The sequence below is a fragment of the Maniola jurtina genome, chromosome 17 (genome assembly GCF_905333055.1).
Source record: "Maniola jurtina chromosome 17, ilManJurt1.1, whole genome shotgun sequence".
Taxonomy (NCBI): Eukaryota; Metazoa; Arthropoda; class Insecta; order Lepidoptera; family Nymphalidae; genus Maniola; species Maniola jurtina.
This window is the reverse complement of record NC_060045.1, coordinates 5,656,599-5,681,693: the sequence shown is the minus strand read 5'-3', so window position 1 is coordinate 5,681,693 and position 25,095 is coordinate 5,656,599. Positions and strand designations below refer to the sequence as shown.

The 25,095-nt window shown below is 35.0% G+C and overlaps 1 protein-coding gene across 2 annotated transcripts in view; it reads right to left on the bottom strand.

Annotated features, from left to right (window-relative positions):
• LOC123873773 (transcription factor hamlet-like) overlaps window positions 1-25,095 on the bottom strand; it is a 164,517-nt gene that overhangs the window by 15,494 nt on the left and 123,928 nt on the right. The gene's annotated exons all lie outside the window — the stretch shown is intronic.

Genomic DNA, 25,095 nt, shown 5'->3' with positions numbered 1-25,095 from the left:
CAGTTCCCAGCGATGTCAAGAGAAAATATAACACTACCGATAGAATTTTATCGAAAACCTGTACGTTACTGTCATCGAAATAAAGGTTAACGATTGAGATCGTTACAAAACAGATATAATAATGCACTTTCATTATTTATTCAGCGAATAATCTCCACAAAATTGTGTACGGGAGGTAGATAGTTGGACTTGTCTCATAAATTATTGCGCGGTATTAGAATGAAGGTAGGAAAGCAGGCACATTTGCATTGGTGATTCGGATTTGCGTTGACGCGGGCAGTATTAAGATGATGTATGGGGCCCTGATTACGGTCTCGAGATGTGTTGGTACTTGGTAGTCATTGTAGATGCACGCTGTATACTGCGTCGGGTATACGTCCTGTTTTATTTAATTTCATTTTTATTTGAAGGTTTACTAGCGATTTTTACATATAAACTTAATAACTGTCATAAATACATTGATTTTTTTATCATGCTCAACTATGTTAAATCATTTAAAAGTAAACTGCATATTCTATTAAACTGGTACTTGGGAAATTTTATTAAGTTTATTGTTTACAATTTAGATACTTACAATTGAAAAAAGTACCTACCTACATTGTTAGAACCTCATATTATGCATAAATAACTATATAGATGATTAAAGAAACTAAGAGTAGATATGTAGAAATAAACGTAAGGTAGATAATAATATAAGTGAAGATAATTAATTAATTATTTAGTGTGATAAATAATATGTTTTTAAAGTTTACAAAGTTTCACTGTTTTAGACGAGCAGATATAGATAGGTACCTTAGCTTTGTTGCGTCAAAAAAGCTTTAATAAGGCAACGATTGTAATAAAACGATAAATTATGTAATACTTAATTTTAATTACATGTAGGTAATTAAAGGTTTACTGCTTTTTATATATTAACAATAACATACCTACGCCTAATTTGGCTTAACAAGATACACTATCTTTTTAAGCCAAGTTGCGCAATGTCATAAAAATCGCCTGATTTTACTACAGCGTCAGAAAAATATTAAGTTAGGTTAGGTACTTTTTGTAACACGTTTCCAGTTTCCACCTAGTTGTAATTCAAAACGCGTTCTCTAGAGATAAATGCCTACAGGTATCTTGAGGCATACCTCGTGATTCCATAAATGAAAATTCATTTAATGCGATCATATGTATTAATAACTGCTCATACCGATCGTCTAGCATTAAGTAGAATTCATATTAAGCTCGATTTAATAATTTGTAAGTTCTTATTAACGAATTAAAAAGATGTATTTTACGAATTAATTTGCTGTTAAAATTTTCTCAAAGAACTTTAAATTCTGATGGAAACTCATGAAAAGGAATCTTACGGTAGAACGAAATGATAGCTCATTTTTAGTAACTTTTTGGTAGGGACCTAGTAATTAGAAAGGCTATAAGTTTATAGTTGTAAGTTTTATAGTAACAGTAGTTTCAATCAAAGACAAGACGTAAATTAAAAATTTATAACACCCCTGACAAGTGAAGGTTACAGTAACTAGAAAAGAACTGATAACTTTCAAACGGCTGAACTGATTTTCTTGGATTATAGCTAAGAACACTCTCGATCAAGTCACCTTTCAGACAAAAAAACAAAATTAAAATCGGTTCATTAGTTTAGGAGCTACGGAAAGATACACAGATACACACGTCAAACTTATAACACGTCTCTTTTTGGGTCGAGGGTTAAAAAGCAAGTTAACATTAACAAAGGTAATCCGCTAAATAAACAAAGGAGAGGCAGGTTGCAAGGCGTAAACTGATACCAACAGCATACCATAATAATCTTACTGAAGCCCCGACACGACATTTCGCCAACGCAGTCGCCGCATGTAGGTGGTCATGCCTTTATCAAGAACTGGTGACTCCGCTGCATTTTATTAGAACTATCCTTAATACATTGCGGAAGTGTTCTGTGTCTTGTTCGAAATGTATAGGAATTCGCATGGACGTATTTTTTTTTGTTAGTAGATTAGCTTGTTCTCGCCTACGCGACGTAACATTCGTAAACCATAAATAGTACCTAATACTATAGATGACGCCTGCGACTTGGTTAGCGTGGATTTATGTTAAAAATCCCGTGGGAATTTCTGGATTTTCCGGGATAAAAATAGCCTAGATATGCGTATCCGACGCAAGTTGTCTATATCACATTTAATCAAAATCGGTAAAATAGATTTGCGTAGCAAAATCCCGTGGCAACTTCTTGATTTTCTGGGATAATATCTTCTCCCCAGTCGACTTTTGTGAAAACTTGTTATTAGCTTTCATTTTCTTCTCTTTACTTGTTCTATTTACTTTTTCTATTAACTTTTCTCTATCTATTTACTTTTTCCTGTAAGCTGTAAGTTTTCCTTGTAAAATAAAATAAAAAGCACCTAATTTAAAAATCTCTCTGAGATGCAAGCTATTGTCAACACGTGAAAAGGCAACGAATAGAAGACAAACATTTAAGAAGTTGATCGCAGATGTTTAAAAAATTTAAACATCTGTGATAAATTAATTAGTCCATAATTATTATGAATAAAAAAAATATTATACGAAACTCAAGCATATACCATAAGCATTATAAATTAAAAAACTATAAGCATTTAATTTTATCTAAACAGGCCTTTTATTACTGTCGGCAGGTTATTTAAACTTCAATCGTTTATTTTATTAATTATATTTTTAGCTGCAGCTGTTCTATACACAGGAAGGACGCCAAGTTGAGATAAGAAGAATAAACCGGCCAAGCGCGAGTCGGACTTGCGGAGGGACACGAAGGGTTCAGTACCTTCAATTTTTTAATTTTCATGGATTTTTTTTTGAAATAAACAGACCGAAAATTTCTACTCTCTCCCTTTTACAGTTCACGAATATAGTCCGCTAACAGACAGCGAACGGACAAACGGACAGTGGAGGCTGGGTCCCGTTGCCACACTTCAGGTACGGAATCCTAAAAATGTAATTAAGCTCATCTCATTATTAACGTGTTCAAGATTTAGATTGTAAAAATTTAAAACTGGTTTTACTACATTTATTATATTTGGTAATGAAAGTATCCAACAGGTCGCAAATTGAATTTAAATGGCCAAACTAGATCATACACAATAAATCTTGTGTCAGTGATTGATCAGTCAGACTTAGGTATATAAATAAGTGATTTTTACAATCTTATTTATGTATGGCCATTATTTCACACCAAGTTTTATTTAAAACTAGATGAAGTCCGTGACTTCGTCTGCGTGGATTTACGTTTTTATAAAAATCCCGTGGGAACTCTTTGCTTTTCTGGGATAAAAAGTTGTCTATGTCAATTTCCGGGATGCTACCTCTGTACCTAAATTGTTTGAATGGATATACCTCTAAGAATCCCGTGCGAACTCTGATTTTCCGGGATAAAAAGTAGCTTATGGCCATCCCCGGGGGCCAGATGTAAGCTAACTATATACCCATTAAAATCGGTTAATCTTTTGGGCCGTGAAAAGCTAAGCAGACAGACAGACATACCGACAGTTTTTTTTTTGCACCAAGACTCCATGGCCCGAGGGTCTTATATAATTTAAGGATAAATATGCCAATATATCACCCCACTAGCTGATGCCCGCGACTTCGTTCGCGTGGATGTAGTTTTTTAAAAATCCCGTGGGAACTTTTGATTTTCTGGGATAAAAAGTAGCCTATGTGCTAATCCAGAGTATAATCTATCTCCATTCTAAATTTCAGCCCAATCTGTCCAGTAGTTTTTGCGTGAAGGAGTAACAAACACACACACACACACACACACACACACACACACACACACACACACACACACACACACACACACACACACACATACAAACTTTCGCCTTTATAATATTAGTGTGAAGTGTGATGATATTTTGTCCTTTCATTGAAGGACCACATTTCACAAGACCATCCCCCTTGGAATTATTGTTTACGTTAGATTATTATCGAAATAACATACGTATACCTAGTAAGCGACAGGTCGAGATGCAGAGGGCTGACTTGTATAAAAAAAAAGGCAATCGGGGTGGGGACGCCCCGCACACCCGCACAGCTCCGCGCTAATCCAGAACGGGATAGAGCGGGTGACGTGCGGGTGTACGGGGCGGCCCTCTGTCTCAGACCCCGTTCGCCATCTTAATTCTTAACCTATCGCGTAGGTACTATAGTTATAACGACAAGAAGTCCACGTTAAACATAACTCAGATACCTACCTATATTTTGTATGCAGTTACCTACGAGGTTATCGTACCTGACCTCTGCTTTCTCGTTTCCAATATATTTGACAGGTAGATCAGCTACCGCTACTAGCTTAGCTTGGCGTGCTACAGCAGTAGCTAAGGTGTAGTTTAGAGCTTATTTGTACCGGCTGCCAATTTGCCGCCAACTTCTTATCACGGGTGAAACTAACACGCTCACTAACAGGCCCCATTTATGTAGAGACGGTTGTAAAACGAAGGAACACACTATAATGTACATATAATGTTCCAACCATATCGGGTAGATGGGTTTGAAAAACAGTTTCAATAAAGATTCCGACGAATTGAGAACCTCCTCCTTTTTTCGAAGTCGGTTAAAAACAGTTTAGATTTGAAAAGCAGTAATCGAAACCAGTAACCGCGACATATACTTACTTATATCTATATGTATTTCGGAGAAATCATTATTATCATCAACAATTCAATTCGAGCACCGGTTTGCTCTCAGAATAAAAAAAAGGTTAAGGCCATAAGGTACACTTTGTGTACAATGTGCTAAATCTTCCGAATTTGCCAGTTTAATATCTATGCTGGGCAAATTTTTTTTGGCCAAAATTCGGATGGGCAGACTTCACACACCTTTGAGAACATTATATAAGAGAACTCTCTGGCTTGCAGGTTTCTTCACGATGGTTTCCTTAAGCGATAAACCAAGTGATATTCAATTGCTTAAACGCACATAACTTTGAAAAGTTAGAGGTCTAAGCTTGGGAGCGAACCCCAGACCTTTCCGAATAGGAGGCCGAAGCCTTAATCACTAAACTATCACCGCTCCTCTAATATGTAATAGACTATAATTAAGAAATGCTATTCAGTGAACAGTAGTTGACACATACTCTAACTACCGAAATCGACCGGATGTAAATGTCACAGGCTATCACATAATACGAAATTATATTACACTCTATGATGTAATTTGTGCTTCTATAATTATGTATAATAGCCAAGCTATTCTAGTTTATAAAAAATATAACAATTAAGCCTAGGGTACACGGGTAGAGTAGACAGGAGAGTCAACTAGCTTACGTTTCTATCATTTACCAAATTATTGTACCTACGAGTTTAATATATATAGTATGCGAGTATTTTGTCACTAAAGCGAATGTGGATGAGGTACTAAATCTTGAGAAGAACCTTTGGGTTTATAACAAACAACATGCTCATGTTATTTTCCTTTGATTTTAGTCCTCATAATCCAGATGGCTTACGACTTTTATGAGTTAACACTCTATCTTAGATTTGTACAATTTTTTTCCGTAAGTTACAGTAATATTTTAATGATTTCCTGATCGGATTCATTTTTTTATAAACAATAAGAAAAAATACTCTGGTGCATGCATGCATGTTTCACTCTACTAACCGTAACTTTCTAACATAGGTTGAATGCTGGTAGAGACCTTGGCTACGGTTCTCTAGTTTACTCTACCAAATTAAGCACTCAACCCAATCCAAATAAAAAGCATAGGCACTCTACTGTGCTACTATGCCGTTTAATAAACCCATGCATACCCGGTTTAAACGATAATATAAAATCACAATATTAAGTACACGTGAGGAGAATGATTTATGGTTAAGAAAAACGATTCCGATGAATTGAGGACCTCCTTCTCTTTGAAGTTAGTTAAAAATTTAAAATGAGAGTGAAAGTGTAATCTGTCTTACTTGTCACTTTGCATGTATTATTTTATTCAATTCTCAGCCCAAGTGTGCACTTGCAACAAAACTTGCAGAAGGAAAAAGTTATTTGCCAATGGAAAATGACGCAAAGGTTTACTTGCTGTGAGTGTTTACACAGTGCAACTTGCCAGAGATGACTTCTAAAAATTGCATTGCTAGTGTACACTTGACTTTAGACATGTTTAGATAGACAATAATTGTTATTGATTTTAAAAAGTCACGTAAGAATATTTCAGGTCAATGATTAGACATCGAAGATAATATATTGCTAGCTTAATGCATTAGAATATTAATAAATATTGATTATAATAAAAATAATCTTCCTTCTTGATTTGGCGATGATTTAGTAGCTTGGTAGCTTAATTAAAAATTTACGATTATTACTTTTAATGTGTCGGTATTTCACTGTTAATAATTTCACGTGTCGATATTGTAAATTAATTTTATTATTAATACCTGGTAACGGGCGGGCATTTTTTGAGGCACGCTTGCGTAAACCCCGCGCCAATATCTATGTTAGTCTATTTTACTTACACATGCGTACGAATTTGTCTTCACTTTTTAAAACACAATTTGTATGAGCTTTGCCTATCTGAAGTTTTATGTTGTCTTTGTAATATCATCATCTTACTGGCATTTTATTTCTTTATTTAAAACCACACCTGTTCTGGTTCTGAGTGCATAAAAAGAATAAGTATGCATTTTCTCAACTAGGTATAAGTACCGCTTAAAGGGCTTCAATTACAAGTCTTACACAGTTTTTTTACATTTTTTATTAAATTAATTATCAGTTATGATCGCTAATGGCTGCAAGTTTTTGTTACGGTCTTGGTCGACGTGCCTTGTAGGGTGTGTATGGATGTCCACTTAGAAAATATTAATGACGATTATAAATCACGTTACTGACATTATGAAATTCTAAAGAGCAAGCACACACTTTCAGCGCAACTGTCGTAAAATTAAATCCGTTGATCTATTGTTTGAAGAAAATTTAACGTTACTACTAGAACAACGATAGTAAAAATTCTACGGATTATTATGAAATTTCAAATATATATGACACTAGTTGATGCCCGCGATTTCGTCCGACTGGATTAAAGTTTTTGAAAATCCAGCGGGAACTCTTTGAGTTTCCGGGATAAAAAGTAGCATAGTAGTCACACTCCAGGTCTTTAGCTTTACAGTATTAAAAAAAAATCTTTAGAATAGGTACGGCACTTTTAAATTTTGTATATGTAGACAATCCATTTGTTAGGGACAATACTGACTTAAATAGACATTTTCTAGGCTTTTAGAGTTATTTTACAATCGTTTTTTATCAGGTGTGATTTCAATGCGCAGGTCACAAACAAAACAATGTTATATTTTGGTGAATAAAGATAATGTTTGATAAGCTGTACAGACAAAAATTGTTAACAGGGCTCTCTCCGTCACTCGTTTCCACTCGTTTCATACAATCGTAGTTCCAATTTCATCTGAATATTAAGCAACCAAAGTCCATGAAATTTTGCAGACATATTCTAGAAACTAATATCTGTGTCTGTGGTGTTTTAGATTTTTATAAAAATATGTAGTTTTAAAATTACAGGGGCTCAAAGATTTGTATGTAAATTTTTAAGACCGCGTAACTTTGAAATCGAATATTTTAACAGAAATCTGGAAAACCACAGACATAGATATTAGTTTCTAGAATATGTCTGCAAAATTTCATGGACTTTGGTTGCTTAATAATCAAATGAAATTGGAACTACGATTGTATGAAACGAGTGACGGAGAGAGCCCTCTTAAGACATAATATGTACATAGCTTAGCTGTCGTAAGTGTGTAAGCCTACGCACTTGCTGTTGCGAAGTAATTTCTAATGCTAGGTATCCAACGATAGGTTATCTATCTCAGCCTTCCATTTGTTCTAGTTATAGCTGTATGATAATAAACCAGTTAGCATTGTTGTGGAGGATCCAGTTAGGATTCGACCCTGTCATGTTTTATATGATTACTAGATTATGCCCTCGACTTCGTCTGCGTGAATTTAGCTTTTTTGAAAAATCCCGTGGGAACCGTTTGGTTTTCCGGGATAAAAAGTTGCATATCTCAATTTCCGGGACATAAGCTAACGCCGTACTTTTTCATATAAATCGGTAAAATTGAAAATCCCGTGGGGACTCTTTAAATTCCCCAAAATTTCATCAAGATGGTTGAACATTTTTACTTTTTCATTCTTAACATTTTTAACCAGTAAAATTAAAAAAATACCCAGCTTAGCGTTAAGTTAAATGAGAAAACGATATACTGACAAGTAAAATGTTATTCCATCTCTTTTTTGATGAATTCCCGAATGTTTTTTGCAAGATTTGACTGCGCATGCATGCGCATGCGCGGCATTTAACAATCAAAAACACGAGCGAAACGATGAAGCGCGTGCGGGCGACTGATGAAAAAGTCCATAGACTTTTGCAAATTCTATTGACTTTTAGAGAACGTTTTTTTTTTCTTCGAAGGGCCTATCCAAATAATGATATTTATTTTGGTACGATACGTTTTAAACGGAGACTCGTGCACAGTAGTGAGCCGGCGTTGTTGATCATGATAATGATGATGATGATGATAACTGTAATCTAAGTACTAAGTATAAACCCCATTAAATGACCTACTCTTGTCTACGCCTCAATAGAAGCCATCTAAATAAAGTATTTGCATACTGTTTTACATACTTTTGAATAGCAAATTAGACATGTATGCAAATGGATCAATTGCTTGCTTATCACTGGTCATACCGACCGTCATAATTGTATTTCATTAGAGCATCTGCGTCTTTATATTCTTACTAGCCTTATGCCCGCGACTTCGCCCGCGTGGATACACAAATTTCAAAAATCTATTTTATTATATTAATTTATTCTTTTTTTGGTTAACGGTTAAGATTGTTCCTATAAGAATCATTACGGAATTTTACTACTTGCGAAATTTCTGTTTTTGCAATAAGTATTATGTGCATGTAACAAAAATTTCCACTGACACAAAATAGGTAGATAAAAAAAATGCAAATGCAAATTAATATACAAACTGAGTATAATTAAAGTTCGATTCTATCGCGCTACAAAATCATCGAGGCAAAATTACAGAGCATGAGCGCAGCGACCCACCTGTTAATCGCCTTCATTATAGGCAATCGACCTTCCACGCCAATGATAACAGAACTGGTTCACCGGTGGACTGTCATTACAGCTGAACGGAGTGTGGCTGCAACGAGGGAGGCTAATGATGCCGGGTAATCTTATGGCTGTTAGATAATACGGGTCAAGATCTACAATTCTGTAGCAAGTACATACTAAGTATCTCTAAATCATGAAGTAGTAACAAAAATGGTTCACCGGCGGACTGTATTTACAGCTGATCACAGTGTCACTAAAACAAGGACGGTTAATGATGCTGAGTTATCTTATTTCTGTTCGATATACGGGTCTAGGTATACATGTAGAACCTACTAAGTATTTCTAAAGCATAAAGTTAGCAATTTGATAATGACCACGAAATATTCAACGATAACAAAATAGTTCACCGGTGGACTGTCATTACAACGGAACACAGTGTGGCTACAACGAGGGAGGCTAATTATGTCTCTGAGCTAATACGGGTCAAGGTCTACAATTTATATAGCAAGTCTTCATCTGTACGATATTAAGTCCCTTTTTTATTTTTGAAACATGTAGGGAGTTTTTAAAATTCTAACAGAATTGGTTCACCGGCGGACTGTCATTAAAGTTGAACACAGAGTTGCGACAACGAGGGCAGCTAATCTTATACCTCAAGGTCTCTACAGACCAAAATTTATTTATTAATATAGCTTAAACTTAACCAAAAAGGCGATATTACCTACCAAACCCAAATCAAAAGTGACTATCACATCCATACTAATATTATAAATACGAAAGTATGTCTGTTTTTCTGCTAACTTTTCACGGCCCATCCGTTTAATCGATTTTGTCAGGTATTATAGTTTGCATTCGGGGACGGACATAGGCTAATTTTTGTCCCGAAATATCTAACAATTGGCGCGGGATTTTAATCCACACCGAAAAAGTCGCGAACAATATCTAAGAAATATTATTATGATCGTATGAGCATTTCAAACTTCATTCAAAGTACCGATATCGATTTGTAACCTTTATGTTAACAATAAAACAAACGTAACCACCTTTAATCTGATTGATGACTCTACCAGTGATTTACGGAACTGCCTCAAACGCCTTTGCAGATGACCTATCATTGCGATTAAGAAATAGAAGTAATCGAATATTCCTCAATACTAATTGACAATGCCGAAGTGTACAATGGCTGCCCACATTAATTCCGTGAGCCTTGGCATTACAGCGAAATGTCTGGGCGATTCCTAAGGATGATATGGACGCGGTTTGTTAAGTGCTAAAGCTCAACGGCAGTCTCTTCGTAACTCGCTCCATATAAACGTAGTTTGTTACTCATTTGAATATTAACCAATCAAACTATGTAGATGCAATTTTGTAGACACATTCTAGAAACTAATATATATGTCTGTGGTTTGCCCGATTTCCTTAAAAAGGTCTAGTTTTAAAGTTACACGCGTTTAAAAATTTTGATATAAATCCTTGAGCCAGAGTAACTTTAAAACAAAATACCTTAATGGAAAACTGGAAAACCACGGACATGGATATAAATTAGTTCCTCGAAGGAATCCATAAAAACATTGAGTTTATTGGTTGGTATTCAAAGGAGAGCCAAACTACGTTTGTTTGGTGCGTACTACGAATAAACCTCTCTTAAGTACTAAACCTTAAGTAGACGACACTTGATACTTGATGAGTATGTAAACACACAGCTTCATAATTCCACGTGCCGCGCGCCGAACAACTTAGTCGAGTCTTAGTAGGTAGAGTTATTTTAATTGCAAGTAGTTTAGAATAGCATAAAATTACAATCTGATGACATGTTATTACGTACTGATATTACAGGACGGTTTTGAGGTAAAGGCTAGACGTATCAATCAAAATAATAGTGTCGGAATAATATTGCAGTGGACGTTATTGAGTTTTATCTGTATCCTTAAACGTAGTTAGTATGTAAATTTTTGTAATTTAAAGATACAATTTCCTCTGTGGTCTTAATGATAATTATACCTCGATATTGTTAATTAGTTGGTAGATTAAAACATTTTACATCTTCGTTGTATACATTGCAGTGTTTTTTCCAACAAATACCAGTTCATGCGTTTATAAAACGTCAAATCTTCAGATTCTTCTTCACTCTTCAAGATTTTAAGTCATGTTCACTCTAGCTTGCTCCCGATTTTTTAAAATATTTGTTAATTACTATCTACAAACACAATTCAAAAATCACGGTAGCACGCATTCCAAAAACCGTAGAGGTTTGACCGCAATGCGTTATTTAATGGGGTTCTTTTTAGTTTCTACTTATTTGACATCACAACAACAACAATACTTATTTAAATTATTATTTGACTCTTTCAGGTACAGAAAGTTACATTAACTTGACGTGGATGCCGTATGTATTTCACTACGAAGTGATGTTCGGCGCAACATAGATTCGTGTATCCCAATCATAATTCGTATTGAGCAAGAACTTTTGGCATTATAATATTCATCCAGCAGCCCACGTGTATTGAATCTAGTTATTATTGTTGACGTGTTTGCGATTTCATTGTTTATTGGGTGTCGTTATCTGTCGGTTGCTCACTGTAACGAGATGGGTTTTGAATTACGCGACATAGCCAAATGGGGTTTTGAAATGCACGGCGTAGGTACATACATATTTCAATGTTCCTAGTGACTGGGCCAATAACTAGCAAGTGGGAAGAAATATAATTTTATTGACTTATTGCTCACGCTTTATTTTATATTTTAGGGTTTCATAGTAAATCAAGGAATGCTATTTTTGGTACGTGTGTCCGTTTGTCTGTGTGTTACAGAAATTAGAAAAAATAAGCTATAAGAGCTGTAAGGTTGTTAGTGCAGTTGTAGAAACGTATAATCGCTACGCAGAGGTATACCCTATCCATATACAGTATTACCGTGGTAATAGCTTACATCTCGGAGACGGTCGTCATAGGCTACTTTTACCCAGAAAATCTAAGAGTTCCTTTGGGTTTCTAAATCTAAATTTATGCAGACGAACTCACAGGCGTTATCTAGTTTACAATAAATACAAGTGACCTTAAATTAGTTATCTTAACAGGCCTCTCTCCGTCACTCGCTTCGTACAATCGTAGTTTCAATTTCATTTGAATATTAAGCAACCAAAGTCCATGAAATTTTGCAGACATATTCTAGAAACTAATCTGTGTCTGTGGTGTTTTAGATTTTTCTAAAAATATGTAGTTTTAAAATTACAGGTGCTCAAAGATTTGTATGTAAATTGTATTTAAAATATTATATTTGTAAGTAAAAAAGACCGCGTAACTTTGAAATTGAATATTTTAACAGAAATCTGGAAAACCACAAACATAGATATTAGTTTCTAGAATATGTTTGCAAAATTTCATGGACTTTGGTTGCTTAATATTCAAATGAAATTGGAACTACGTTTGTATGAAGCGAGTGACGGAGAGACCCCTCTTAATTATTATTTGAAATATTTGAAATTTGTTTTACGAGTTTGTGGTGTGGTAAAATATACGCGATAAAATTAATATCAAGACCACACAATTTAAGACAATAATAATTGTGCCTTGTACTTTATTATATTGAAATCATAATTAACATTCCAACGCTTAATTTTCTCAGTAGGTAATCAATAGCGCTGGATTCTGATGCAAAATAATCAATAATTAACCTAGTATTTAAACTATTTTGAATAAATATTTAATTACATCACAACTATCCAACTTATCAAACATTTATCAAGTAAGTATTCATTAATTTAACTAATAACAAGTGTAAATTAAAAAATTATAACACCCCCGACAAGTGAAGCTTACAGTAACTAGAAAAGAGCTGATAACTTTCAAACGGCTGAACCGATTTTCTTGGATTATAGCTGAGAACACTCTCGATCAAGCCACCTTTCAAACAAAAAAAACTAAATTAAAATCGGTTCATTCGTTTAGGCGCTACGATGCCACAGACAGATACACAGATACACAGACACACAGATACACACGTCAAACTTATAACACCCCTCTTTTTGGGTTGGGGGTTAAAAAAGGCAATATATCTTTTAACTTGTCTAAATAACTTTATGTAACTAAATGATGCTCGCAAGTTCAGCCGCATGGATTTAGCGCTTTAAAAATCAGATTTTCCTGGATAAAGCCTATGTTCGTCCCCGGGATGCAAGCTATTTCTGTACTTTTCTTCAAAATTGGTTGAACAGATGGGCCTTTAAAAATCCCGTGGGAACTCTTTGATTTCAAACCCTTCTCTTTTGAGAGGAGTCTCATGCTCTGTAGTGAAAGGATGGGTTGATGATTATGATGAATATGAATGACGACAACTGACTGACGTCAACCAAACTCTCTGTATGTATGAGCAGATATTGTTACTAGTACCTATAAAATAATTGCTTTCGTTCCATTTGTTATAACAATGGCACTTTAAACGTGTACCAGAATATAATTTCCTGACGCGATTCGAGTGCCTACCCAAAATCGGTTCGCGAATTATCGCCGAAGATCAATGCAAATTCTGGAGCGGTCGTTTGCACCGTATATGGGCTTCATTAAGGCAACGGAAAAAATAATACGGGGCTCATGTGAACGTTTAAACAAGACTTTTTTTAATTAAAGCTCAAACACACACGATACTTTCAGCATCAGTCGTCAGTGATTTTATGTTTACAACGATCAAGGTAGCAGTTGTAGTCGCGAGTTTTAGCAATTGATGCTGAATCACTTTGGTGACGTGTTGCGTTAGAATGTGGCTTCAAAACTAACAGGGAGGTTGGAATCACCTTAGCTTATTACTAAGAAACGATAGATGTCGAAGATTTTATATCTCACTAATGTTGACCGAATTTGAGTGATGAAACACTTCAGCATTAACGTAATATGGGCCTAAACTCCCTTGTTTTAAACAGGATCATCCATAATCTGCAGTCAGCAAAGCAATTTTATAAAATTAAAATCAAAAGCTATGAATTTTTGACTTTAAATAAAAAATCCTTTTATTGTGACGTTATTGGGTTTAAAATCTCGAATTATAGTATCATAGTTGTTGAGATGTAAAATCTCATACAAAGCACACTGAGTGTAACTTAATTGATGTAACCGAATGAAACTGGCAATTATTGCATCGTTTCTGATCTCAATGACCAAAGTACGGAGTTATGAGTTCACAGGGATATGCGACGGAATTTTTAACGTTCCTAGAAGTAGAAGAAAGTACTAAAAATGCGTTTACCCAGAGTAGAGCAGCTCGCATCGCAGGAAGTCAACGTAGTCACAAAATCGCCAATGCAAAATGAATCGTGTGTGCTGTGGCTTGAACATGAGCTTTTTTAATTAACAACCGATCGCCCGCGCCGACCACATTGTTACTCGGCACCGAACACGTCGTTTGATGGACACGTTACGAAATTTCACGAGCAATCTCGTAAACCTATCTCCATTGTGCTGACCGTACACGGTGAACGCTTATTAAATAAACAAGTCAAACACAACAAATTGGCTTAATTGTATGCTTTATGCACATTTTCTATAGAATTGCTCTTCATTGTACGAAAAATAAAACGAGCAATATTTTTTATGAAATTCAGTATTGAAAACTGTAAAAATGGTGAGCCTTTTTCTGAGTATACCTGTTACATAAATTACCCATTCAATGTACCTATTGAAAAAATCACAATAGTCCATAAAGAAAAAAAAACGAAAATTTCTTTGGAACAAACTTCAGAAATTCGATGAGCATTGTTTAATGATTTACCTATCTAAGTACTAAATCATTCCATCTAACCTAAATTTGATTGGGTAATTATTTTTTCATTGGAACTGTTACAATAAAACTCATAGCTAAGTAGCCTAATTTAATTAGTTTACTAACCATGAAACGGTGCCAATAATACTAGCTGTATTTATACATATAATCATTTGCGCAAAAAATGAGCCAGCCCTTTTGTCACCAGATATGGCAATTAACTGCGAACCTTTCGCTCCATTTAAAGTTGGCGAAGATTTGATAAAGATTATTATTGGATATAAAAAATAGTCAATGGACACTATATGATTCAGTACTTACGATTGTTAATTAGTAAACATTAGGATTCTTTATAATTGAAGTTAGTATTTTATTAAAACCCGTATTAATTATTGTCCTAGTTTGATATAAGTCACAGAAATCAAAACGAAAGCAAACCTTAAATCAAAGTTTATGCTCAACGTAAAAGTAAATGTATAGGTACCAGTTTTGCTTCCTCGTAAACTTCGTCCAAGATTCAGTAGCGACTACTGCCAATAATTAATAGTCTTGTATTTTCCATATCTATTTAATATCGCATAAACGTAACAAATGTACGGACAAAGTCGTAAACATGGGCATCAAACATAAAATCTTTCTGATTCATCGGAAGACTGTCCACTCTCGCCTACTCACTGTTCATGTGAGAAATAGAAACGTACGTGTCCATAAATCTGATTGGTTGCGAAATTGAGCCTTTGAATTTTTCTGTGTTTTGCTTGTAAAGCATTTGATTACTTTTCTTAAAAGTTGAAATATTAGAGTAAATTACAATTTACTTAGTAGGTATTGTATGCAGGTAAAGTGTGTCTAACCGTTGTCTCTGTCTGTGTGTACAATCTTACTTAGGAAATAAGTTAATTGTGTAGAAAATATGAGCTACGACTTTTTACACCCGGCATTTTGTTGTGAACTTCTTCTTAGACCACGTGCCTTTGGAACCCTCGCAGCTTTAAGTTTACGTAGTAATTAATTATCACCATTACATCAACTTCTTATAAAATCAACAATTGACAATCAAAGAGTGCGTGTAATTATGGTATATTTTGAATATACTTTGACTCTAATATTATATTAAATCTAATATTAAATCAGAATTAGGTCAATTACTAAAGGTATTTTATTGATATAATTACTAATGGATGCATTGATAAAGCATCATAAATATTTTAATTGTTATGCAGCGAAAGCTGTTTATTATTTACTTGCTTTCACTTAAATTGATTTGCTACAGAATAATATGTTCCAGCTAATTCAGCCCGAACTTTACTAACCCGTAATTTTCGTTCCTCACGAAGATTATTATAATTATTAAATTAAGTTTAATCTCAAACCAGTCAACTTCCTGTTTGGTTTAAAAACTGGTAGCTATGAAGTTATCGATTATGTTCAAAATTCGATTGGGTGATTAATCATATAGAGATTTTTATGGACATTATCGACGGAAATTACATATTACATGTTCGTAATTTGGTTACTAATTATTGACCTATAGTTGAAATATGTAGATAAATAACTGTTCTAAAGTTCTAAATTCTTTGAACTAAGGGTAGGACAAAAATAAAGCGTGGTGGCAGAGCTACGGCGAAACGCCATATTGAAAGCTATTTGTCTTACTCGTAAGTTGTATTAGTGATTCCGTCGTACGAAGAAATTAACACAGCGGAACACGCATGGGAGCCGCAATGCAGTTGTCGCCTGTCTTTGACATCATGTTCCATAAAATTGGGGTCAAGGGAAAATAACTCTTATCTTGTACGTGCGCAGTGGTTAATTTATCGATTTATTTGGTGGTAAGTGAGGTGCGATGACGGGAATTGTCTGTGCCGCCGAGCTATCGCTTTATCAGTGAATCTACCACTTCTCATGTTATAGGAAAGTATAGTACCCACCTAACAACCTGAAAACCTCCTTTTTTCTCCCTCCCCACCCTTACCTCATCTCCTTGTGCTGGTTATTTAAGCCCTGGTCAAATACAACGCTGTGCGGCAGCGGTGGGAGTTTTAGAATGGAATGCAAGATAAATGCAACATAATTACCAGAAATAAACGTAGGCGTGGTATCAAATACCTTCTCAAGTACCTCTATACACTAAACATTAACTAACACAACACGGACAACACAATACGCAATTACAAACAAGCATCCATTGCGTCGATCTGATAACTTAAACGTTCAATAGTTGCGTCACCATCAAAATAGGTATAGCTAATTGTTACAAGCGTTTCGATCGTGCTTTCACTCGAAGGAAGCTCCGGTATATCATTATACCATACTCGGCTTCGCACCTGTTTTGCATACCCATCTTGACCATGTTAAGGAGTGCACCAATTCCAAGTGATGTGCCGCACGCTTATCGATAAAATATGTGCTTTGACTTGGTAATATTTACTATTGAATATGTCCACGATAGAAAGCCTCGCTTTTGACTATTTATGGTCATAAGAGAGAGCTATTTTAGGTATGACAGGAGAATTTCTTTAAACTATTGCTGGTTTTTCTCGTATAAGCTCTACTTGGGTTTGATTAGCATACTTATTTATCTTTAGCAAAGTTACTTCCTTGAATTTTTAAATTTTGACTTAGATTTGGTTTTTACAGATAAAAAGGTGAAGAGTGCAATCATATTCTATGAATTCAGTAGAAGTAACAGAAAGAGAGACTTGTATTAATGTTAAAAGTATAGTTTACATCGATAAATACTTTCGACTCACTCACCACTTTAATATTCTCACTGAAGAAAAAAAGGCGACGTGTGGACTTCGTCTGTGTTGGTGTTTGCTGGCGCGCGTGCTCTGCCTTTTGGAGTGGTTTTCTCCGGGTTTTGTGTTTTACTGGTGTTTTTGGTGGTGGAACTGACTGGGAAGCGCTCTAAGGGGATGCCGCGCGTGTGTCGGCGACCGCCAGCACAGACGAAGTCCATACTTATATAGTTTCCTTAACTTGTAAATAACTACAAACTTGACATTGGCTAATCTTTGAAAAGCCAGACGAGAGAAAGAAAAAAAAAGGTGGCGTGTGTCTATAAAACTTGAAAAATGTCTAAGCAAGAATAGAGATGTTTTAGAGGAATATCGATAAACTCATACATGCGTCAAAAGCTCTACCGGGAAACCGGTGCTAATCTTCGCACGTCGGTTGCGGAGACGTCAGTTAAACCATTAACGGTGAAACTGCTTCTTATTAAGTTTCAATCTTATGCACTTAGTGGTTAACGATCGTACTAAAGTACTTAACTAAGGATGCCATATGGTTTAATAATGTGCAGATAGCTTAATGGAAAGAATATCTTAACGAAGCTTTGGGAATCGTGTGTTTGAATATGGCTGCGGATTTGGAATTAATGTTGTACAAAGTATTTAAGTGCCTACATTACGTGGACTTCAGGGTTCCCTATCCGAAGGGTGCTAAAGAATCCTATTTCAAGCCTCCGCTGTGCTCCGTTATCTATCCGTCCGTCCGTCTGTCTGTCTGTCAGCGGGGTGTATCGTGTGAATTGTAATAGGTGGAGAGTTGAAATTTTCAGGTTTTATACGTAGTATTGCCGCTAAAACAACACATAATAAACACTTTAGGACGGCTTTTTTGAAAGAAAAAATAAATAAATTATTGTACGGAGCCCTTCGTGTGCGAATCCGACTCGCACATGACAAAATTTTGATTTAATTAGGAATATCAGACCAGTATTAAAAATTTAAGAGGTTACAAGCTCTGTAATGTTCCAATTAAATAACTTTATTTATTGATGTTGGTTATTATTTTATCGACATAAATATTTTGAACTACTCGTACCTACCTATTATGTCGAAGTGAAGATAATAATTTCGATATTTTCATAAATTAAATACTACATATTGAAAATGTTTAGTTACATCCTGCAATTGGTAATAATATTGCTGTGATTACATGCGCAAAACCAAAATTATTGAGATTGCAGTGTAGGCACAGACCGACTTTACATCACGTCCGGCCCGTGGGATTTTTGGTTAAGCTAATATAAATACTAGATAATGTCGTCGACTTCATTAGTATGAATAGTGGATATAATTGTATACACTAGTGTGGATACAACAATTATATCCACTATAACGTACATTTAAAAAAATCTCGAGGGAACTCTTTGATTTTCTGGGATAAAAAGTAACACTCTTATTGGGAACTCCAATATGTTTGTTACTCTTTCACGCAAAAATTAATTTCTGGACAGATTTGGTTGAAATTTGGAATTTAGATAGATTATATCCTGGATTAACACATGGGCTACTTTTTATCCCGGAAAATCAGAGTTTCCACGGGATTTCGAAAAACCTCAATCCATGTGGACGAAGTCGCGGGCATCAGCTTTCATCAGCGGCAATTTTGTAGACTGATGTCCTATAATCGAGTGGTCGTCATAATTCGATTTCACAGCGCGCTCCGTTAATTACGATCGGCAAAGATCGATGCATCCGCGCCATTGGACTGGTTGTTATGGTGAAACGGACAGGGCTCGCCAACTATTTAGAGTTTTGTTCATTTATTATTTTTTGTCTTTGGTATTATACCCATGTTAATATTATAGATGTGAAAGTTGTCTATCTGTCTATTACCTTTTCATAGTTCACCCCTTTAACCGTTTCACACCATCGATGTATATGGATTAGCCTTTCTCATACAATTCCGTCCGCAAAAATACGCTTGAATCTTACGTCATCGTCATTGACAAAGTCAAGAGACTTTTGCAAATTCTCTTGACTTTTGGAGCGCGTTTTTTATCTTCGAAGGGCCCATCCATATACATCGATGTTTCACACACGTTAATAAACGATCGGCAAAGATCGATGCATCCACGCCGATGGGCTGATTGTTATGGTGAAACGGACGGTGCTCGTCAACTATTTAGAGTTGGTCAACTTTTGTTTGTTAATTATTTTTTGTTTTTGTTATTATACCCATGTTACAATAATATTATAAATGTGAAAGTTGTATATCTGTCTATTAGGTTCATACAAAATAAGTACCTATATACAAAAGTCTTAACTCTAATAGATAATAATTTATTGAACTATCACGGGCGTATTATGTACAATACAATGTATTTACAATAAATAGGTATGCGATTATAACTTACATTTTGTATTTTACGTCATTGAGCCAAGTTGTATGAATCTTAAGTGAATTCTTACTTTACTGTTTAAAATGTAGATAGAACTCCAGTTGATTATTACCTGCAACAAAAATATATAATACGTTAGTGTTTATTTGTTTTAATGTTATATTACTACATACTATACTATACTATACTATACTAAACTATACCATACGATATAGTAAATTAAAAGAATTATTTATTGTACACCAGATTTAATAGAAATGTATAACAACATAGGTTTTTGTACAATAGGCGGCCGTATCGCTAAAATAGCTATCTCTTCCAGGCAACCTTAGGATGAAGGATGTAACAAAAATCAAAGAACGTGGAAGCGTGGACCATATTTATATACATTTTACTATATTATACAACACAGTGTTTTGTACCGTGAATAATGAGGTATTTACAAAATATACAAAACAGCAGATTTTTATCACGTCACATAATTTAAATGTGATATTTTTGATTCAAGCGAAACCAGCGACGTATGGGAGTGTCTTAAACGATTAGATACGATGCCATTACGCTTATATTATTATCATACACATTTTTTTAATATTAATGTTTTAGGTTGCTGACAACTGCCAGATTTCTCTAGCGGTCAGCAGCTTAAGTCGCGATACGCAACTTGGTCACTTTCATTAGAGACCTTTTAGAAATAACACCTATTTATTTTGCCGGTAAGCACTAAAAATAACTACCTAAGTGTTAACATTTATAGGCTTCCATATCTCCAGAGAAAAAAGAAACCCTTATAGGATCACGTGTTGTCTGTCTGTTTGTCAAGACCCGAAGAGAATCAAAATCTATAGGGTATTTTCCGTTGACCTAGAATCATGAAATTTAGCAGTTACCGTCAAAGAGAAAAATCCTAAAACCGTAAATTTGTAGTCACATCACAAAAATTTATAAGTTTTATTTCTTGTACGACGCAACGGTACAGAACCCTGTATATCAGACTTCGCATTATGTCAGTCTCTCTTGACTAGTTTTTTAGGGTTCCGTACCTCAAAAGGAAAAACGGAAACCTTATAAGATCACTTTGTTGTCTATCTGTCTGTCAAGAAAACTATAGGGTACGTCCCGTTGACCTAGAATCATAAAATTTGGTAGGTAGGTAGGTCTTATAGCACACGTACAGGAATAAATCTGAAAACTGTGAATATGTGGTTACATCATTAAAAAAAAATTAAAATGTGTTTCAATTTTAAAAATAAGATAACTATACCAAGTGGGGTATCATCATATGAAAGGGCTTTATTTGTACATCCTAAAACAGATTTTTATTTATTTTTATGTATTACAGTTTTTGATTTATCGTGCAAAATGTTAGAAAAATACCCGAGTACGGAACCCTCAGTGCGCGAGTCTGACTCGCACTTGGCCGGTTTTTTATTAAACTGTAGCGCATACGCAGCGCAGATTAAAATTATGAAGCATAACATACCTAATATTAATATTTGATAAACTGGGTACATTATACATTTAGATTTTGCTACCGATCAATTAACTATAAATCAAGGTGTTAAACATATTACTTTATAGAAGGGCCTTTCAAAATATCGTTATATTTATTGATAGAGATTTATTATTTTATAATGATTTTAGAATAGAATAGCTTATTATAGAAATGGACATAAATTATTGCGCCGTAAAATTTACGAGGAACATTATTAATATATTATGTAGAATTGGTTTATACACCCATATTAATAGCTGTTTAATATGATGACTGATAGTGAACAAACTAAGCTGTCACTTTTTTGGAGACACAAGACAAATAGTAAAATCATAGATTGACCATTTATCGGAGTTAAGTAAAGCTGTCACTTGCACTAATAAAAGAAAAGTTTTAGGTATGACCTATCTTTATAGGTTTTGTAGAATAATCCTTTGCTTACAAATAATAGTTTTCAAACAATTTTCTACTAATTATAAAGTATGATTGCTATTAAAACTAAGAACCTAAGTATTGCAACTTGATATTTAATAATCACAAAGAACATTCTAAATTAGTTGAAAAAAAAAAGAAATCTATCTATTAAACATACAAAATAATGTATTCATAGTGATGATATAAATTTCAATAGGTATATATATTATTTTTTACGCAGTAAAATGATTATTACTACATCAAATAAAAGAGACGCAAATTGACCACATCCAATCTCGTAAATAATTTGAATTCGAAACAACGATCTCATGTTTACAATCCGCGCCAATCTGTACTGGTTTTGGAGTTTATTCGTTGATTTATAACTATTTCTTTCAAAAACTAGTTGTTTAGAAACTGGACTGCGTTTCCGGCGGGACGGCCTCCGGTCTTGGCGGTCGTTAATAATGTTAACATACAAAAATATCGTCTCGTTTGTACGTCAATTGAAAAAATAAGGTTTTGTTAATTAAATCTTCCTTACTAACATGTGGTTTTCCTATAGTTTTCCAGCTAACTCCATTGTTTTTCGTGTCTAGGCATAACATTTTTATTTGTATTTTTAAGTAATACCTTTGTAAGTTATTGGAATTAGTGTTGCACAAAATTTAAAATTTATATAAAAAAGTGAGTTGCGCTTTTTCAACATTCCAAATTTTTTGATTAAATTTTTTTAAGACCGCAAATTAATGTCCTTAGGGAAATCCAAAGAAGAAGAAATATGACTAAGGATAAAAAACATAAGTGCCTACCAACTTACTTTGCAGAACTAACAAATTAAATAATAACCAGAACAAAGTCACTACGAAAACGTTATAGACCATAACGAATAGAATGCGATCTAATTTAGATTTTTACGGCTATTTATAATCGGTTAGGCACTCAAACCGAGATGATAATGATCAATCTATTGGCGCTCAAAAATAATAAATTTTATTTCATCTTACAAGCGATGCTGCATCCGTATCTATATTATAAATCGCTTCATCTTTTTTGCCTCACAGCCGAAATTAAATATCTCTAACTAGATGTACCAATTTATCATAATTTCGATCATACACGTATATTTTAATTAGTTGGTAAACGCGTCTTCCTACAAAATTAACTTTAATGAATGTGTATTGGTTGTTCAATGGTCGATTTAATATTTTTGATAAGTATCAGTAAAAAAAATTAGTTTACAGATATTAGATACGAATTTGAGTAATCTTACTGCAACTTAACTGATAATATATTGAGTAGGTATATCTCTCCAGGTATGGAGAGGACACCATATCTATTGTATCTGAGTCCTCATACCTGATGTAGAGGTGATATGAGTTCGTGGGGAAATCCGTTATAGATAAGTACCGACGCCCCACGGTCTTCCATGCATCGCGTGGCTTGGCTACCAGACCAGATTCGTTCGTGCGACCCAGCCAGCGGTATTAACCAACCCTCCCTCCGGGACCAATAAGGGGTCCCAACACATAGTCAGATGCACATCAGGAACATAAAGGTGTACCTCCCGAGTTCAGGATTGTTTTCCTATCGGGCGATAGACCGTCCTTATCCACCGATCAAAAGTCGGACCGGATTCAAGGGGGCAGGCGACGACGCTCGCTTGACCCTCTTGAAATAGATGAGATGAGAGCCCTCGTCGACCTTTCTCGTCCGCTACGCCACACCGCCTCCTTCGCAGAGGAATTCACATACACGCAGACACTCTATCACACACCCACAAATCCATACATACCCAAACAACCTTACACACACGCGATACACTGCATACCTACTAATTTTGTACTTATTTTTGTAGTTGTTTGTTGGAAATATTTATGTCTATGCCGGAACAGGAAGAGTGGCGACCGTGAGATACTTTTTCAAATTACTTCAGGGTTCCCGAGACAATATTGTTGAAATAAGTTGTTTCACAATTAAGTGCTATTGTGAAATAACTTTTTTTTAACAATTTTTCATTCCATTTCAATCTATGCCTACTGTCTTCCAAGATCTTACGTTGGCCGCCATTAGTAACTTTTCCAGTAAACTAACGTAATGTCTCTTGCCGTAAATCTGTCATCCGCTAGTATGGACGGACAAACATCGTCATTTGACACAGGTACGGCAAACTTACGGTATATGTTTTTTAACTTGAAAACCATGATCTCAGTTCATTATTCACTTGGTACTTAGTTGGTAATTTAATTAAATTTATTAAAAAGACATGCCATCATGCGTCTTTAAATGACAACCTGTTGCGTAAATTTTTATAAAATGTTTTAATTGCGGCCTGGCCTCTTTCGTTCTCACTGATGCCGACGATGATTACCTTCCATGTTAAATTAAATTATGTTTACGTAAAAGATGACACTCTACAGAGAAGCAGAGGTCACTTAATTAAGATAATCAAGCCACACTTCTATTGCAAGCGAAAATTTTACTAGTGATTCTCAGATACCGTACCTATAACATTTTTTTTTTTTTTAAATTATATAGACTAGCGCTTAGCTGCAATCAGACCTTCTAGCAAGTGTTGATGCAGCCTAAGATGGAGCGGCTTGCCTAGAAGTTGCCTATTCACTCTTGACTTGAAGGTACCCATAGTATGTGTGGAAGGGAAAACTGATGCCGGAAGGTTCGTAGAAGGTTAAGTGATGTGACACGAAGTACTTAGGCTGATTTCCACAATAATAGTGAAGCACCAAGACCACCAAAAAAATCAACAGAATCAGGTTTAAAATTTATGGTGATGAAAATTTATTCTCATATCATCATCATCATAGTGATCAATCTAACATCAGCTCACTACTAAGCACGGATCTACTTCCAGAATGCGAAGGGGTTAGGCCATAGTCTGCCATGCTGGCCCAGTGCGGATTGGCTGACTTCACACACTTGTGAGAACATTATGGGAAACTTTAGGCATGCCGGTTTCCTCACGATGTTGATGTTTTCCTTCACCATTAAAACAGGTGATATAATATTATGTATGTGTTTTAATTGCTTCAAATGTATATTTTTTTTCGAGAAGTTCGTGACCGGAATCGAGCCCTTATACTGGTATAGTACCTACTGTTATACTAACACGTTTTTGTTGATTTTGAACCTGAATCATAAGAACTCAGTCCATAACTCATGTTCAATTAGATGTGATCGTCT